General features: G+C 36.9%; 1 pseudogene; it reads right to left on the reverse strand.

Moving 5' to 3' along the window:
• Positions 1 to 344: 344 nt before the first annotated feature.
• On the reverse strand, positions 345 to 5143 carry LOC142606836 (stearoyl-[acyl-carrier-protein] 9-desaturase, chloroplastic-like; annotated as a pseudogene).
• Between the last annotated feature and the right edge of the window lie 13121 nt (positions 5144 to 18264).

Raw genomic sequence — 18264 nt, forward strand, 5'->3', positions numbered from 1 at the left:
CGATTTCCCATCTTAGTGGAAGAAAAGTTCCATCTAAACAAGAGTAAGTTTCATTTGAACTAGAGCTCATTTAAGTCAAAGCTTTCCTCATGTCAAATCCACAGCTCATCTAACCCAAAGCTTATTAGCTACTTCAAGTAAAGAGGTGGTCAGCAACAAAGTGAGAATATGAGCAGGAGGAAGGACATCCCTCCTCACAAGTAGTAGCAATAATAAATAAGTAAAAGAGGGAGCACCAAAAGGAAAAAACTAAAAAAAGGATAAAGAAGAAAAAGGTAAAGGCCATAATACAAGAGCATCACATTTCCTGGTCACTCTTAATTCTTGCCATTATGAAAACGATATTGTAACAGCTTAAACTTGATATAATAGTACTCATAATCATAAATTAAGGAAACAAGTACTTTCTTTATGGCATAAGATAGGGAAAAACAAAAGGACCACAACACACCCAACTATAGTTTATCCTTTTTCTGATGATCTACCACGACAAACATAAGAAGACGTGTATCTACAAAGCCTTGATGAAATTGAACTCACATCCTTCCTAACTTACAAGGAACAGTAAAATGAAGAGCAAGTTGGAAATTTCTATCTATTACTCTAATGAGAAGAGACTTGGGGGGAGACTGCTGTCTGATGCTGCACTTACACAATTATACTTCTACTGAAAACCCAGCTGAATGTAATGATGGATGCTTGTTTGGCCCTTCGCTAAGCTCTCTCCTCCAACCTTCTTATCCTTGGGGGCAAGCCACACACAAAATCTTGAGCTCTACGACCTTCACCAGAAAGACCTGTCAACTTCTCTACATTCCATCTTCCCACCAGAAACTCCAAAATATCAGCATAGTCCTTAGCAGTGTACACACCAAGCCGCTGGGCTACAGATGAGAAGTGCTCAAAAAGGTTATCATCCTGTCCATCATACATCAAGTGGGCTGGCATTGAGATCTTTTTCCTCATCATGTCAGCCAAAGCCAATATAGTGCCATCTGGATCAATCTCAAAGAGTTTCTCCACAATCTTGGTGTAGGCAGTTTCATGGCGTTTTTCATCTGAGGCAATGGTGCCGCAAATCTGTGCCAGTTTCAAGTCCCCTTGCTCCTTTGCTAGCCTGGCTGTGTTCCCATGGGATATGAATGTTGCCCTCTCTTGAAATGAAGTGTAGATGAAGCCAAGGTAGGGGCTGTTTTCTGTTTTAGGATCCTGACAAGAACACATAAAATTAAAATCTTGAGAATAACAAATCTACTACTGGAACATTGCCTTTTATATAAACAATGACCACACCACAATAATAATAACTAAAGTGATCATAAATACCAAGAGAACTGACTACAGCATGAAAAGTTAAATAAAATTATAATTCCTTAAAGATCCAATGATAATTCCAGTCTAGTAGCTGGGTAGACTCTGCCAACTAACAAAGCTTTGAAAATAGATGGAAAGGCACCCCCCCCCCCCCCCCAAGAGAGAGAGAGTAATGCAGGAAACATAAAAATAAAAGACCATTTAAATATTGTCTCACTTTTACTCTGTTTATCTAAATGCTATTTATCTCATCAATTCAAGCTTAACGCTTAACATACATACTGTCTAGTGAATGAGAGAAGATTTTAAAAAGAATTGAAGTGAGACTAGAAATCGAAAACCAACTATATTCAAAATATCCCTACCTCTGATAGTTTGTATCAGTTTCAGATTTATAAACTTTGATATGTTTTCCTCACATTGAAAAATTTCCTAAGTTCAACATCTGGAAATTATTTACAAACTGTGTTTCAGTTTTTAGAGAGACAAAAGACAAAAAAAAAGAAGAAGAAGAAGATGAAGAAGAAGATAATAACAATAATTAAATTGACAAAGGGGGAATGAGAATCTCACCATTCCTGACCCGATCAAATACTGAATTGTCTTCTCAATTTGTTTCATGTCCACCCGTCCAGAGAGATAAAGATACTTGTTGAGAAGGTCACCATGCCTATTCTCTTCGGCAGTCCATGCCCTTGTCCATATTGCCCAAGAAGTAAGGCTTGCACCAGTCTCATCTCAAACACCATCTAGGGTATTAAGCATTGTTTGGTAAGTTGAAAGAGCTTCCTCTGTGATCATATCTCCAACTAACACAACAAAATTGTCATCAGGAAGTTCCTTTGCTCTTGCCCTCAACTCCTTGACTTGCTCAAAGAATCCTTCCGATTCAGGTTCAGGCAGAAAATCTTGTGGTTGCCAACATTTCTCAACTGGCTTTAGGTGCACCAAGATGTTCTCCTGAGCCCAATCCTCCAATGATTTGAAGATCTCCACCTTCTGAGGTGGCATGGAATGAGTCACCTGAACATGTACCTCCCTTGGAGGGAAATGTGCTTTTTTCAGAATCTCTGCCTCTCTATAAAAAACAGAACAAATAGTGATTAGAAACATAAACTTCAGATGAACTATGTAACAACCATAATAAAGCTTTCAATCCTAAAATGACAAAATTATAATACACTCCCAGATACATTAAGAATTCCTAGACAGCCCCAAAGTTTTGACACTACGGCTTTGTTACTGCTGTAATAGACAACCAGGCAACTTTTAAATGCCACCCATATCAGGTTCATGCTCATACAAATTGCATGAAGTATGGGTCAAAGTGTCAAAATGTGACATATGTAGGAGGTTCCATATATGACAAGGGAGATGAAAATATGCAAGAGTAAAGTTGCAATATCTCATTTTGGATTTTTTTTTTTTTTTTTTTTCTTAATAATCAAACAATGCATGGCCTACATTGAGCAGTACCAGGGAGAGCAAATGGGTAAGCAACTTCAAATAATCATTAATAAGTAACAGCTGTATTCAGAGAGAACTTAAAAAAGTAAAATAAAAAATTGCTCCAATTCGCCACCAAATTTGGGCAGACATACTTGAGTTGCACAACATGAACTTGAACGATTCAGAGAAAAAACAGCCCAGACCCAGAATTACTTATTTCTAAAGATCACATCATAACGAATATCCTAGAAAATAGTGTGATACCTTAGTCCTATGATCATTAAGCAAAGTGCAGACTACATCCAAGATATGATTATACAACTGGGATAACTGTCTCCAGAGCATTGGTGAGTTCAAAAATCAGGTTCACTTATTAGAATAATATACCGCAAAACAAGTCTCGCAGATAATATGTTTTTAGCAACTTGAAAAATAATATCTTAAAGCTGAAAACAATGGATCTAGTGGGGAGAGAGAGAGAGAGCATTACAATTGTACTCATAAAGTCTGGAGAGAATCTCTAAACTACATTGTGCAATACTAGACTTGTTTGTATGATGACTCAAGCAACAAAGAACATGGAATTTTATAAACAGGTGACCAGGCAACTACAGAGAGAGAGAGAGTATTGTTTGCAAGATGGTAATAGGTTATCCAAGTAAGCCAATCAAAGAAAAACATGACCAAACATGACAAAACACCGCCATGTAGAGAAAAAATAAGTCAAAGATTCAGCTACCAAACTCTAAGTCGATGAAAACTAGAGGAAGAAACATACATATGTATCAAAATTTTCCTCACAGTAGCTCATTAGTTCAAAAAAATTTGAACAAGAACAAATGTAAAGAAATTTTAAGACACAGAAAACCGCATTATAAAAATACAGAAGCAAATCAAAATTAACAAAAAAAAAATTAAAAATTAATGAATTCTAAAAAAAAAATATATATATATATATATATATTATGAAACAAAGAAAAAACAGAGTTGGAGAAATCAGAACTACTCATGAATAATATAACCCAGTAAAAAAAGAAAATACAAAAAAACAGCCAATGAATAAGATAAATCAGAATGCATTAGCAGAAAGGAAGAAAACTAAAAGATATTAAGACATAAAAGAAATTCTAGAAAAGAAGTTAGATAAATCATATCCAAAAATATAGTAAATGAAACCAGCCAAACAACATGACGTTGTTCTAAAAGAAAAGGTTAACCCAGAAAATCAGAACTAACTCTCAACAAATGACATAAACGATAAAAGAATGCATGCATACTCGTTCTATCAATTTGAGAAGGTCCAAGCCACCGTGCATTTTGAAGATCACAATATAAAACCCATAAGGATTCAAACTAGTGTACGAGAAATCATCTCCATCAATAAAATAGACCAAAACTAGTGCACAATGTATAATTTCAAAAAGAAATAATAACATAAAGTAAGGAGTAATATAATGACCAGTCATCTCCACCAATGTAAATATTTGCCTATTTTTCATTCAATTTCCAATAAGCATAGCTCAATCAGACAGTGCATCATCGAATACAGTTTTTCAAGAAACAACTATAACAAAAAATCAGACAATAGAATTCCATTAAACACGGTTTTCAAGCAGAACTGTGTCACACTAATTTAAAGCAACATGCAGGTAAAATCAGCTTTAAAAGAAATCAAAACAGTGGAATCCAAATAGACCAAACAAATCCAATAGTTTTTAAAAAATGAGATGCAATCTCAATTAGCATTCAAGAAAAAGACAAAACACCCACATCGGAAAACAACATTTGAAGAATAAACATCGATGAGATCAAAACCACTCCACATGATTTACCCAACAATACATAGCTCAACCAGCATCAAATACCAAAAACCCAGATTTTATTTATAACAAATGAGTCTCTAAAATTCCACCCATCCCCAAACAATCACTAATAAATTCATTTTTGATCACACCCATTTGCAAAAAAACACTAAAAATTCATTTTCAATCATACCCATTTGCATATTTCTAAAGAAATAACAAAAAAACCCATGATTCACCCCCCAAAATGCAATGAATCAATACATATGTATTGATTAATTTGTTCTATTTTAAGAAAAAGAGTGCATAAAATGACTTACTTAGAGGTAGAGTGCAGAGTGGAGGCCATTAAGACTCTAGGAGATCTGAGATTAATCGATTTAGAAGAGAGCTTATGAGAAGGAAAGCTCATCATTGAATTCAAACTCAGTGCCATTTTCTCTCTCTCTTCAACACAAAAGACTCTTCTTTGAATTGATATATGGCCTTGGTTCTGGCTTTGCTTATGTACATGTGTCCAAAAGAACAAAATCTTCTGAGCAAAAGGCAAAGTGAAACCGTGGAAGAGCACCTGTATCTGTATGTACGTAGCACAGAGAGAGGAGACAATAATAAGTACAAACCAAAACGAAGGCTATGTTGGCGAGAGAGTCGGGGAAGACGTTAAAATATACAAGTTTTTGTGCCAAACGCCATTTCATTTTCACTCTAATTACAACAACACTAATAAATTCAAAAAATAATCCAGGTAATACTTAAAACTTCTGCTGTCCATGTGTTTTCAAACCCGTTTTTTCGTTTTTCAAATCCAGAAAAATGCAGGCCCCAATTATTAAGATGGTGATTGGCTCTGGTTATTGGTGGACAAAAAAGTAATTTCGACGGTAGATTCAAATTAAAATAAAGGTAAAAATATAAAACTGACCTTCTAACTTTCAACGTTTTTCATTTCAGTCCTCTAATTATAAGTTTTGTCATTTCAGTCCTCTAACTTTCAATTTCTGTCAATCCAGTCTTCTGTTAAAACTCAGTTAAGATTACCGTTAAACTCACTTGTAAATGATCGTTTTACCCTTTTTTTTTTTAAAAAAACAATTCGAAATTAAAAGAAAAAAAAAAGAAAAATCTGTAAAAAAAAATTCTTCTCCAAGAAAGACTTCTTCTCCCTCGACCACGACGACTACGACATCTTCTCCGAGAAAGACTTCTTCTCCACCGTAAAGGCCAGCAACTCCACCCCAAATCAGCCACAACACGAACACAAATACAAACCTAGCAACACCAAATTAGCAAACAACAGACCCACCACACCTAGCAACACAAACAGAAACCCAGCAACACCAACGTCCTCGATGTCGCTACCGGCGGCCTCTTCTACTACCTCTTCGTCTTCGCCTTCGCTTTCAGGTCCCCTTCCAACGGCTTTATCGGCCACCGCTTCTTCGGCCTCAAATCCATCTCTTCCTCCTCTTTCGACTACAGCAATTTCCTTTACTAGTGGGCTTTCGCCATAGCCGCCGCAGGAATCACCAGCGGCTTAATCACCGAACGAACCCAGTTCGTCGCTTACCTCATATACTCCTCCTTCCTCACTAGCTTTGTATACCCAGTTGTTTCCCACTGGTTCTGGTCCATCGATGGTTGGCCCAGCGCTTTCAACACAAGAAACCTTTTATTCAACTCTAGAGTGATTGATTTTGCAAGATCTGGAGTTGTTCACATGGTGGGTGGTATTGTTGGACTCTTGGGAGCCTTTATAGAAAGACCCAGAATCGGCAGATTCGACCACACAGGCCGCTCTATTGTCGACGGTGGAGAAGAAGTCTTTCTCGGAGAAGATGTCGCAGTCGCCGTGCTCAAGGGAGAAGAATTTTTTTTTTTTTTACAATTTTTTCTTTTTTTTCTTTTAATTCCGAATTGTTTTTTTTATAAAAAAAAAAAAAAAAAAAAAAAAGAAGAAGGGTAAAACGGTCATTTACAAGTGAGTTTAACGGTAATCTTAACTGAGTTCTAACAGAAGACTAGATTGACAAAAATTGAAAGTTAGAGGACTGAAATGACAAAACTTAAAGTTAGAGGACTGAAATGAAAAACGTTGAAAGTTAGAGGGTCAGTTTTGCATTTTTGCCTAAAATTAATAACAACTTACTAGTTATGATTTGTTGTGAAATGGTCGGGTTTAAGTTACATCTAGTGTAACTCTAAGTAATGTTACACCACCCAATAACTTGTTAATGAAAGTATATTTTGAAAATTACACCATTGGATTATATGTTCTAAACATGCATGTCAATTTTCGTATCAATCGAATGTTATTTATTATTCGATCTATAAACTCATCTTTTATGCATTATTTTAAATTACAAAAACTTGAATTTATACAATTGATAGATGACATGACTATTGATATTTGATTACCTTGAAATTTCGCAAGTGTGGAGAACATACAAAAATAATGTAATCCAACGGTCAATTTATCAAAATTTTCTCCACTTCGTACGATGTTAATATACTTACCTTGCTTACTTTGTGCCAACCGTTTGGCTTTCTTTGCATTATTGCATGCTTGCCTACATGTTCATGCATGAGTCTGTGCATCATCCATACTCCAATCTCATGGAACTATGAACACCTGATCCAAACCTACATTTGTCTTCCTAGGACATCCTTTTTTGTTTGATAACATGCTTGTTTACCCCTATTTGGCATCTTTCGCTAGCTTGTCTTTTAGTACGCTTTCCTTCTATTTGTTTCTTTGCTTGTCTGCTAGCTTGTTTCTTTTGTCATTGCATGTACACGCATGGAGCATGGACACTTAGAGCAAGGGTGCAACCTCCTAGATGCAAGCAAAAAAGACAAGGATGCAAGCAAGAAGACGTAAGCCCACAAAGGGCAATGTTCAGGAGATTAAATGGCCTAGCCTCCCCGAGTGGTTACATCTTTCTCCCACTCTCTTAGCCTCTTATCTAGAGCATTGTATTAGGGTTCCACCTCTCCTTATGCCCTTTGCTTTTCCAACTCCTTGCTTAGGCCGTGTTCCCTAGATATGGCAATATCTGTTTTACATTTCTCGTATCATGCTTGGCCATACCCTTGGAACGTTGACAATGTTTGTTTTACTTTGTTGCTCTGTGTGATAGCATTGTGCATAATGTATGTATGTATGTATATATATATATATATATGCTTGCGTGTGTGTGGGTGGTCGTGCACTTTGTATGATGGACTCTCGTGACTACGTGAGCGACCCTTTCTAGCCATAAGTGCTCTGGACCTTGTGACATAAGTGTGTGCTCAAGGCGATTATTGTAGGTGCATATTCATGTCATATTGTGTACATAGTCACTACGGTATAGGGGTGTGCAGAACACCCACCAACCCGTCAAACCCGACCCGACCCACCCATATTTTGATATATATTTTAAATATATTATATATTTTAAATATATTATATATTTAATAAATATTTTTTTAAAGTTAAAACCCAGCTGTAGAGCACTTCATCGATTCCTACAAACATATATAATATAAAATCCTATTACTTTCTTTAATATATATTTAAATATATTATATAATTAATAATAATAAAATATGGGTTCAATTTAATAATAATAATAATACAAAATTGTCCAACCCATGGGTTCAACCCAACCCAACCCGACCCATGTGGGTTAGGTTGGGTTGGGTTGGACATATGTGATGGGTTGGATTGGGTCAAATTTTTTTTGACCCACCATGGTGGGTTGGGTCAAAAAATTCCCTCAACCCGACCCAACCTAACCCATGCAAAACCCTATTACGGTGTGACCGTCCTGATACATGTAACCAAGTGACATTGGTTTCCCCATGTATGTGACACATATCAACGTGCTTAATGCTTTGAAGGACTCCGGCTCATCCTAGCACGAGCATGTTGGCACGCATCGTATACACAGACATGAAACCCTACCGGTGTGCTATAGCTCACCAAACGTGAAACTCTGCTGGATTTTGGTTGTGAAAATAAGGCATCCCCATTACCATATTTTCATGGCAAAAGTTTAGTGAGAATAGTGTTTTGTGTGCTATGACGCACCTGAAGCATAGCACTGCCGGATTTTTGCCATGAAAATAAGGCAAAATGCTGCTAGATTTTCACCGTCGAAATTTGGCAACGATTCCAAACACACTTAGGAAGCATCGATTGACACCACACCCTTTCTAAATCCAAACCACAAAGCCCAATTTACTTAAAGCCCCGAAAGTTAATGCCAATAGCTCATTTTCAACTACTAATGTCCTTAAATTTTGATTTTACCAAAACAAAGGACTGTCTACGGACAATTGTTGTAGGGTGCCTAACACCTTCCCTACATATAACTAGACTTCCAAACTCAAGAATCAAGATTTTTTACCCATCCATATTAAATTAGGGAAAACGACATTTTTCTTAACTTAGGATCAGTAATAAAATCAAATAAAGTCAAGTTACCAATCACACCTTAGAAAAACCCAATGATTGGTGGCAACTTCACTTACCCTTGGTAATTTCCTTAAAATCGACTCATATTTCAGTCACACACCTGAGGTGCAACCATCCTACACAGCACCCGAGCCCCGAGCTCCGTATGCACGTGCATGCACCCCTCCTCCCAAAAAGAAGGGAAGCGCATGGGCGTTGCCGCGATTGGTGGTCGAGTAGCATGAGGTGTCAACAACAGTTGGCTTTAAGAGATGAGAAAAGAGTTAGAGCACAATACAATGCACAAGGTTACAAAAAGAGGATTGCTAGAGCATTCAACAAGTATGTGAAACCTAGAAACCTTAAGGAAGGAGATCTAGTCCTAAAGGTACTTAGAGATGAGACTTTTGACCCAAGAGGATGCCAAGATGGTTTGGGCTTTTTATTATCGAGAAGATCATGTCAGGAGGTGCTACAAGAATTATAGATATGGATGAGGAAGAGATGCTTCTCCTAATCAACCTAGATAGACTCCGAAAGTATAACATTTGAAAAAGAAAAATAGCCTGCTAGGTTGAAAATCCGAGAGGTCGACCTAGGCAAAAATTAATACAAAAGAAACCTACTAGGTTGAAACTCAAAAGGGCAATCTAGGCAAAAGGCAGGGGAAAAGACCATGGGCATGGCAAAAATCCCCACATGGACATCATGGCCAAAAATTACAGGGCACTAAAAAATAAAAATAAAAGACAAAGAAAGATAAGAAAAAAAAATAAAAGACAATAAACAAAGATAATAAAATGGTTGATTCTCTTATTGTTCAAATTAAAAGATAATAAATTGTTTCCATAGGGGATTTGGAACATTCCAATCTTTTATTAAATTCAAAAAGAAAATACATGAGAATCATAAAGTGCAGAATAGTAAAATTTGGGGCATATCAAGGTAGTCAGTCGATCATCTTCCTTCTGTTGGACTTCTAGTAATCTTTTTCTTCCATATGAACCGACCTTATATGAACAGTCAACCAAATCTTGTAATCCAAAGTAGGATGGAGAAACCAAGGGAAACAAATGTCCTTAGCCACCATCCTCTTCAACTAAGTCTCACAAATCCTACCCAAGACGCTCTTAGTGAAGACTGAGATATGAAAGATGCCATCATTATTAGGAACTCCTTAACGGTCACCAAATTTCCTTGCAATGCGGCCTGGGGGGTAGTAAGAACAACGACAAAACCCAATCAAAGGAATACAGTTATTTTTGAAGACACGATTGACCATACTTGTAATGTGCCACCATTCCACCACCCATTGGACACCCAAGGGGGAAAGACATTTCAAGAATTCAATGAACTCAACAAGGTCCATCTCTTTATTTGTGAGCTTGCAGTCATGATAATGCTTTGGTTGGTATTGACTAGGAGGGGCAAAGGGAGGTTAAAGCAATTAAGGCCTCTCATATAGCCATATCTAAAAGAAAGAAAGAGAAAGGATAGAGAGAAAGAGAAAGGATAGAGAGAAAAAGAAAGCATGAGTTTTGAGTGGAAAAAGGAGAGATAAAAGAAAGAGAGAAAAATAATGAACAAAGATGATATAAGGAGCCTTGATGGATTGAAACCGAAATGCAGTCTATGCAAAAGTTAGAGGAATCCCACTAGGCTGAGAACTTAGGAAAAAGTTAGAAGATCATACCTGAAGGAGGAGAGAGCTCACTTTAAAGAAAGTTGCTTCCCTTTTATGAACAGCGTCCAAACCATTGAGAGTTTTGGCCAGGATTATGCCTACGGGACTTCCGCTCTCTAGATTGATGGCCATCGAAAGCATCCTTTGATCTACACTAAGTGTCTCATGCACCAAGAAGTACCTTGCAAGAAGGAATAAGCATAAGGCATTGAGATAGTGGGAGCATTGTACTCCAACCAAGGGAATATTCTACTAAGAAAAGTACTGAAAACCATGCAGATGTTCAACTTGTTAAGCATACACCACCTTTGAGCCATAGCAAGAGGAATCCTAAGAGCTTCAGGGCATGGCAGAGAAATCCTTGTTAGTAGTGGGAAGAATGAGAGTACTAACGTCGAGTTTGCCCATGATTGCACTAAATTCTTCAAGAGAAAGGCATAACTCCACACCATTGAATTGGAAGACATGCCAAGTGGGGATCCAAAATTCAGTAGCAGCATGAAGGAGAAGTTCATCCACTTTGATTTGATGGTAGGGAAAGATGCAAGAGAGACCAAAAGGGATGAGAGCATCCTATTGTTGGGGTTTATGCCCTAAAATCCAATTTAATGGCATGTCATAAATAATTAAATCGTTTAATTATATAAGGCTATCTATAAATGAACTAATGGGACATTATCTTAGTCCATGAGATGCACAGTATGTGATTTATGTGAAAAGTCACGGAAGATATAAATCACAAGTTCTTTGTAAACTCAGAATTTTAGTTCATAGTCGGTAATGAGATTGGACATTTCATCTGCAAAGACTATAACATATCAACTAAGATGATTTGTTTTAATCATGGAAGTGGAGACTTCTAGTTGGTATGTTGATATGTTTTAAGAGTTAAGACATATTGAACTGGACCGCTGTGAGATGTATTATTCTCCTAACGACTGTCAAATGAATAATAAATCTCACGACTTCTATTTACATCAACTCTAAATCCTGAGAGAATAATGGACCTACTCATGAGATGTAGGTTACTTTGATATATCAGGAGTGAGATCTATTAGTCACGGTCAAAATTTTAGTATGTTGGGCAGCCACATTTAGTGTTGATGAAACATATATTCTCAAGATGGAATTCATAATCTCTTAATGGAAATATAAAATATTCCCTTGAGATAAGTTTAGTGGGTTTCGTTATTCAAAGAGTTTGGCTCAACCACTTTAGTAAGGAATTACTAAAGTATATATTTATGAAATTGGATTTCATAAATACATGATAAATAATATAAAGGATTAAACTGGGTACTTAAGGATTAAGATGTAATAATCTTTAAAGTGGCAGTCTATATTCATGACTTTGTTTTACTACGAATATTTTAATGAAGGGGTTGCATATATAATAAAGTCTTGAAATATAATTTATAGATAAGGCCTAGAGTGCAACTATATTTATATAGTGATATTAAATATAGTTAATGGTAACTTTGGACTTGTCAAGAGTTGACAGAAAAGCCCAAGGCCCATTGGAGCTAGTGTCTTATTGGTCCCTTTTGGTCCCAGTCTAAGCCACACATAAGAGCCCAATTGGAATGGCCTAAAAGGCTAGCCCAATTAGATAATCAGTTATATATGAGGAGAGGAACATACAGAATTTTAATGTCTTTTTTTATAAGTATTTTCATTAAGAACATACAAGGAATGTAATGGTTTGTATGTGAGTGTTGGACACTCTCCTATTCTCTCCTTGAAAACTGATTGAGAGACCACACTTCTTGGGCATTAAGTGGAATTGGAGTGATGATTAAAAGTGTTCTCAAGTACTTATAATTTTTGGTTATGAATTTCACTGCACCAAGGTACGTTTTCTTGTTTTTAAATTTTGAAATTTACATAGTACACGTTATCAATTGCGAATGAAGTAAATCCGTTAATTTTCTGCTGCGCATGTTTTGTATGTGATACAAACACGTATTTTCCATGTATTTTTCCAACACCTTGAAACTAGGGCCTGTTAGGATTAGTGCCTTAAATCCTATTGTATAATGCTATGTATGATATTATGTATGACATTATGTATGACTTAATATTGTGACTGATAAAATTGTTTTATTATTATCTAAAATAATGGTAACATGAATATGAGACATGATTATATAATCCATGAGATGCATAGTAAGTGATTTATGTGAAAAGTCACAAAAGATATAAATCACAAGTTCTTTGTAAACTCAGAATTATAGTTCGTAGTCGGTGATGAAATTGGGCATTTCATTTGCGAAGATTATTACATATCAACTAAGATGATTTGTCTTGATCGTGGAAGTGGAGACTTCTAGTTGATGTGTTGATATGTTTAAAGAGTTAAAACATATTGAACTTGACCGCTATGAGGTTTATTATTCTTCTAACGACTGTCAAATGAATAATAAATCTCACGACTTCTATTTACATGAACTCTTAATCCTGAGAGCACAATGGACCTGATCATAAAGTGTAGGTTGCTTTGATATATCAGAAGTGAGATCTAAAGTAGCAGTCAAAACCTCAGTATATTTGGCAGCAACATTTAGTGTTGATGGAACATATATTCTCAAGATGGAATTCATAGTCTCTTAATGAAGATATAAAATATTCTCTTAAAATAAGTTTAATGAGTTTAGTTATTCAGAGAGTTAGGCCTAACCACTTTGGTAAGAAGTTACTAAAGTATGTATTTATGAAATTGGATTTCATAAATATATGATGAATAACTTTAAAAGATTAAACCAGGTACTTAAGGATAAGATGTAGTAATTTACAAAGTGGCAGTCTACATTCATAACTTTGTATTACTACGAATATTTTATGAAAAGGTTGCATGTATAATAAAGTCTTGGAATATAATTTATAAATAAGGCCTAGAGTACAACTATATTTATATAGTGGTATTAAATATAGTTAATGGTAACTTTGGACTTGTCAAGAGTTGACAGAAAAACCCAAAGCCTATTGGAGCTAGTGTTTTATTGGTCCCTTTTGGTCCCACTCCAAGCCACATACTAAAGCCCAATTGGAAAGGCCCAAAAGGCTAGCCCAATTAGATAATCAGTTATAAGGAGAGAAACATACAGAATTTAAATGTATGAAAAAGGGAGACATCATTATGAAATGGTATATATATGAGAGTGAGACACTCTATCATTCTCCCTTGGAAACTGAATGAGAGACCACATTTCTTGGGCGTAAAGTGGAATTGGAGTGAAGATTAAAAGTAATCCTGAGTACTTCTGATTTTGGTTTTGATTTTCACCACACTAAGGTACGCTCTCTTGTTCTTGAATTCTGAAATTTGCATAGTACATGTTAACAATTGCGAATGAAATAGATTCATTAATTTTTCGCTGCGTATGCTTTGTATGCAATACTAACATATATTTTTCCATCAAGGCCAAGCTTCTTAATCCATGTTGAAACCGCTAAAAGAGTGAAATCTACCATTAGGAAGCCTTGAGAGGTGTTTTCTGAGCTTAAAACACGTTTTATGAGGGTTTGGAGGCCTCTGATGGCTATGTTATACTTAAAAGAGTAGACTAGGGTTTTTTCGCCCACAATATGCATACGCAAGGTCAAGGCTGTGTACACATGGTCAACATATGCATGCGAAGGCCTGTGTACACATGTGCAAGGAGGAAGGCAGAATCGAATTCCTTTTCCTATTTGGAGTGCGATTCCTCCATCAAGGCCCTTCCCTATGATTCCCATAACCAAAAGGACTACTCAAGGCACAATTAAGCTCAAATTTCAAGCATCAAGGATCAAGGATCAAGGAAAATATAGTTGCATGAAAATAATTACAATTATCCCCATAAGTTGTAAATTAAGTACATGTCTAAAATAAAAGCAGATGTAAAAGATGTCCTTAAAATACAATCCAATATATCAAATAAAATCCAAAAGGTAGAAATACATGCCAAATAAAAAAATAAAGAAATAAAATTGGAAATATGCTATGTGTCTATGTTTGTCTATCTACCTGTCTACAGGATCTTCACTTGTGGCGCCTCTTCCTCGGCTAATAGCTAGGAGTGGTCTTATTGTCGCCAGCACCACCACCATCATCGTCACCACTATTAAAATGGAAAATATAACCTTTTAAATGAGCAAAAAAAATCTATTTTTGAAAATAAAATGACCAAATTAGCCCTCGGCCTACGTACATAGGTCGTGGCCTGCATACGTGAGCCAAAGCATGCGTACGCAGTCACATTCCTGCGTACGCAGTTAGGGTTTCAGAAATATAAGAAAGGTAAGTTCTGTGCAATAATGGCTGACGTTTGGAATGAATCCCACATCGTCTGGGAGCCATTCCAAATCTTATTTTCTCAACTATAAAAAGCCTTACATGGTACATTTTCAAAACACACAGAAATCCAACAGGAAACACCAAAGATTCACTAGAAAGTAGTGAGTCAAAAGGGATTTTTTCATAAAACACCCTCCAGTCTTTTTTATTTGAATGGGATCTTTTCTAGCCCCAATCCCTTGAGTTTAAGATTGCTAATCACTATTATATTGAATTGTGAATAGATTGACTAAGGGGAATGGTCAAAAATCAAGTCTAGGAACTTTTGCTTTAAGGTATTCCTTTGAGCTTTTCTTTTTTCTTTTCTACCTTTAATCTTTTCTTTAATCTGTTTCTTTGTTTAGTTTATGTTTATATATGTTTGTTTAAGTAAGTTTTTAGGCTTTCTTCATGTCTTTAATTATGTTAGATTGCTAGATTTTGCACTTTTTTGTCTTGTTTGGTTTCTGCTCTATTTCTATGTTAATTAAGTTTTCTAGGTAAGGATCTATGTATGCATGATCTTGTCTACACACGCAGGCTGAACTCATGCATACTCAGACCTGTTCTAGCATGCGTGATGCCATTACCCAGAAACCTTAAATTTTTTTTTTGTTTCTACATTCACATGTTTGTTCTATGTAGCCTTTTTTACATATGTTTTTAAACCCCATAATTGCTTGTTCACCTATTAACATGTTTGTTTATTATCACATGTCTAGATGTATGATAGGGTTTTCATATGTTAGATGAATGATAGGGTTTTTTCAATATGTTTGGCTCCCTTTTGTTTGGATAGATAGATAAGTATGTGTTTTGGGATGAATGATGCCATTGATTGTATGTTTAGATGTATGCTAGTGTGTGTGTGTATAGATATAAGTGTTGAACATGTTTTTAATAAGGTTAAGATATAAGAACAATGATAGGAGGCCAACCTTAGGGTTGGGCAATCTTGGGTGCTTGACACCTTCCCAATAGCGTACCTAAACTCTAAACCCAAACTCTCGTAGTAAGATTAATGGTCCTTCCTTGAAAGGACGCTATATTCATGGTTCCTAGACCATATAACTAGGTGGCGATTCCATCCATTATGTCCACAACCACCACCTAGGTAGGCAAACCCTCCAAGACCGTAGATCTGCCTGGAATACTCGGTCACCTCCAGTTTGAGGTTCCCAACAAGCCAAGCATGCTTCTCGTGCTCCTATAGAGTTGGGTGAATTTGAAAAAAAGACAGTGTTAGAACAAGTGTTGAAAGAAGTAAGAAAAGAAAAGACAGGATAAGGATGAAAGAGAACTCACTGCTCATGTACCCTTAATGAAAGGGTAGCCCATGACATTTGTATTACGTCCCACTGCATGCTTCTAAGCAAAGCTGCCAGGGCCATAAGCATAGGCCGACCAGGGTAGATAAGGAGGGTCAACAGGACCACCAGCAACAGGGCTAACTTGATATAAGCATCACATTTGAATATCACAATATGCAGAAATACAGGAAAAGAATAATGAAGGGAGATGGAGAGGAAAAGATACATACCTCCTAAATGAGAGTGGGCATGAGACGAGTCTCACTAAACTCATCACACTCCACATCATCCGTGAGATGCTTGGCGTAGGAAATGCTAGCTCTCCACAAATGGTACTCAGCATTTGTCCTATAAAGTGGGGCAGGCATGAACTGTGGAGGATCCAGCGGAACCTGCGGTGTGTCCTCACCCACTAATTGGCAGCATACCCTCTTCACCAAGTAAAGAACCCTCAAACCAACACACTTGAAAGGTTGGGTGATCTTGGAAGTAATAATGGTGGTAGCCTCCAAGTTTGGGTCCATAATAGCAAAAGCACTCGCCTATGGACTCCAAATGACCTATGACAGCACATAGGGTTAGATGAAGAATCCTAAGGGCATGCAAGAGAAAGTAACAAGTAAAAGTGAATACTTAAACTCAACTCCTCAGAAGAGAGTCTGTCGAAATGAATCCTAATCAAGGAGAAGCTCCTCAGATCCACCTTCACTCCACGAGTGATAAGACCTAACTTTATGGCCTAGCACTGAAAAGAGAAAACATAGTTTGCAAGATGACGGTTTGCAAGACGATAGATGACAATTTGCAAGGTATGAATATGAATGCAGTTTGCAAGGTACAAATATAGATACAGTCTACAAAAGTGTGAAGAACAGTTCTTTAAGCCTAGATGACATATGAATTACAAGAATGAGAAACACATACATTGTAAAATGCTAGAAAGGATGAGAGAACTAACCTCAAAAAGCTTCTAACGCCTCACTAGCTGACTCAGAGTCCCTCTACTAAGTGTGTCCATTGATGAGTATAGGTAAGCGAGACATACCTGGCCCTAGTTGGCCTCCCGAGCCTCCTCAAAATCATGAAAGAGGGACAGCCACCTCAAAGACACTATCTACCCCTATTAGTGAAGAGATAGGCACCTAGAAAATAGAGCAAGAATGCCGGTCATCTAGTGAAAGTTATAGGGAGTCACCATCATCTTCCAATCAGCTATATAAAAGGTGTGGGTAGTATCCCGCCACCTCTCAACCAAGCACTGCACCAAAATGGCACTGGTAGAGGTCTCCGATAGAAAATGGATGATAGGCTCAAAGCGTGCACCACATATATGGCCCATTGTCTCTTTGGTCAAGATTCGGTACCATGAAACGACACGATTGGTGCTACCCCTACCTGAGAAGTCAACCAAAGCCTGCAAAGAGATTAAAATAGAGCATTAAAATGGTAGTCGATAGGGTTGTTGAGTGCTAATGTGCGCACGTAGGCCTGTGTTTTGCATACATAGGGCCGCCACACACATACGTAGGCTGGATCATGCGTCTGTGGAAACTGTAGAACACGAACGCATACCTATGAAGAGAGCCTGCATACACATGAGTCATGTATACGTACGCATGGATACAATTTGCATACGTAAGCTGATACTTGCATACGCATAAGCACGGATAGAGAAATGCTCTTTGAAATTTTTTGAAATATTTCGATCAAAACTCATCATAAACATGTTCCTACCCCTCCTAAAGTGTCAAGTTTTCACCTAAACCCATCCCACAGCAAAACTCAAGCATTTACATATCCAAAAACATATTAATATGGAAGATCAAAGAAAAACTCGAAAATGAGAAAAGCTTGAAAAACTTTCTAATCTGGTCCTTGCACTCTCCGAGAGATGATCATGTGGCTAATGGGTCAATGAAGGGGGCTCATTCAGCCTCACAGCCCCATTC

Source organism: Castanea sativa, chromosome 8 (assembly GCF_040712315.1).
Source record: "Castanea sativa cultivar Marrone di Chiusa Pesio chromosome 8, ASM4071231v1".
Lineage (NCBI taxonomy): Eukaryota > Viridiplantae > Streptophyta > Magnoliopsida > Fagales > Fagaceae > Castanea > Castanea sativa.